This window comes from Choloepus didactylus, chromosome 2, assembly GCF_015220235.1.
Source record: "Choloepus didactylus isolate mChoDid1 chromosome 2, mChoDid1.pri, whole genome shotgun sequence".
In the NCBI taxonomy this organism is placed as follows: domain Eukaryota; kingdom Metazoa; phylum Chordata; class Mammalia; order Pilosa; family Megalonychidae; genus Choloepus; species Choloepus didactylus.
In genome coordinates, this window is record NC_051308.1 from 120,887,007 (window position 1) to 120,889,378 (window position 2,372).

The following is a 2,372-nucleotide window of genomic DNA, read 5'->3' on the forward strand; positions in this document are numbered from 1 at the left end:
GTAGGATCTTGAGAAGGCCAAGACCCTCTTCACCTCGGGTCCCTGGCAGCTCGAGCAGGGAAAGGCACAAGATTCAGAGAGAGGAAATTGTGATGTGTGTTCTGGGCAGGGTTTGAGTTTTCGGAACCATTTCTAAAAGGGATAGTGAGCACCCTGCTACATTTCCTAATCAGGAGGTTGGTGTGTGGTGGCTGGGGCCCGAGTGTGCTGGGCTGGTCATGATGCAGAGGATCCTCCAGTGCAGGAGGCTTGTCCTGGCTCTCTCCTCATCCCATTTTGGGAATCTTCAGTTCAAGGTTATCCTATGCCAAGAGCCAGGTACCAGTGGGTGAACTGCAGTAATTCTGCAAACTGCATTGAGGAATTCTCCAGCCTACCTCCTGGAGAATCTGAGGGGATCCTCCCTCCAATGACTGACACTTTTTCAATGACAAGGCTCCAGAACATGCACGGTGTCTTCCCTCTTCCAGGGGACTATTCTGGATCAGGTTCCAGCTCTGGATCGGGCTCTGGAAGTGGCTTCCTAACTGAAATCGAACATGAATACCAACCAGTAGATGAAGATGATGCTTTCTGATATAATGTTCAGCCTCTCAAGAGGAATCTGCCCTCAGACTACCAGGATTTGGATCAAGATGGATGAGAAGATGATTTTATTATATAAAAGAGAGGGTTTCCCCATCTTCACACCAAGCAATGTATTCAGTGTCTTTTGTGTACTGTAGTTAAATGATCTGGGGACAAAAAGTTTTATAGGAATTTTAAGACATCTAAAAAGAAGCTTAAATTTGTATCACTTTTTTTTTTCTCATGGATTTTTAAAAGTTATAAGCTTATGCTTTAATGCTGTTATCTATCATATAGTTCTGGAAAATACCTGCGTTCTCTTCGTATCATATTCAACCAACCTTACTATGAGATTAACTAGACTCCCTATGTCCATAATTGCTTTAATGAATAAATTATGCTGTTTTTAAAAAATTGTTCAAGAAGCAGATAGATAGGCAATATTTCATTCCTTTTTAGTCTTCAGGAACAGGCTTCTGAATGTGAGTTACAGATATGCCCCTTTTCTTATGAAAAAAAAAATCAAAATACAACACAGTGAGTTTATGGAATGGACATTTGGCATGTTTTATGGGGCAAGGTGTATTACTATAATATTATGATTGGATGTGTTTGCAGAGCTAGTGGATGTTGTTGTGAAGTATAGTCTCTGTTATAGTTAGAAACTTAAGACCCAAATTAAAGCACAACCGTATTCTCAATGTCTCATACTCCTTTACCTTTTTCCCTGGATACCTGTGCATTTTCAAATTACTCTAGCAAAGCAGAAATATAACCCCCCCAAAATAATAACCTAAAAGACCTGTGGGACACTATCAAACATAGCAATATACATGTTATAGGAGTCCCAGAAGGAGAAGAAAGAGAGAAGGGGGCAAAAGGAACATTCAAAGAAATAATGACATAAAATTACCCAAACTTTGCAAAAGTCATGAATATGCATATCCAAGAACCTCATCAAACACCAAGCAGGATAAACTTTTTTTAAATTCATTTTTATTGAGAAATGTTCACATACCATGCAGTTGTACAAAACAAAGCGTACATTCAATTGTTTACAGTACCATTATATAGTTGTGCATTCAACACCAAAATTAATTTTTGACGTTTTCATTACCATACACACAAAAATAATAAGAATAAAAATTAAAGTGAAAAAGAACAATTAAAGTAAAAAAGAACATTGGGTGCCTTTTTTTTTCTTCCCCCATTTTTCAACTCATTCATCTATACTCTGGACAAAGGGGAGTATGGTCCACACAGCTTTCCCAATCATTGTCACCCCTCATAAGCTACATTTTTATACAATCGTCTTCAAGATTCATGGGTTCTGGGTTGTAGTTTGATAGTTTCAGGTATTTACTGCTAGCTATTCCAATTCATTAGAACCTAAAAAGGGTTGTCTATATTGTGCGTAAGAGTGCCCCCCAGAGTGACCTCTCAGCTCTTTTTGGAATCTCTCTGCCACTGGAGCTTATTTCATTTCCTTTCACATCCCCCTTTTGGACAAGGAGATGTTCTTCATCCCACAATGCCGGGTCTAGATTCTTCCCCAGGAGCCATATTCCATGTTGCCAGGGGTATTTACACCCCTGGGTGTCCGATCCCATGTAGGGGGGAGGGCAGAGATTTCATCTGTCAAGTTGGCTTAGCTAGAGAGAGAGGGCCACATCTGAGCAACAATGAGGCATTCGGGAGGAGGCTCTTAGGCACAATTATAGGGAGGCCTGGCCTCTCCTTTGCAGCGACAGTTTTCCCAAGGGCAAATCCTGTGGTAGAGGGCTCAGCCCATCAAACCACCAGTC

The 2,372-nt window shown here is 40.7% G+C and overlaps 1 pseudogene; it reads left to right on the forward strand.

Moving 5' to 3' along the window:
- The first annotated feature begins 218 nt into the window (after positions 1-218).
- LOC119517934 lies at positions 219-664 on the forward strand (annotated as a pseudogene).
- Positions 665-2,372: the final 1,708 nt, after the last annotated feature.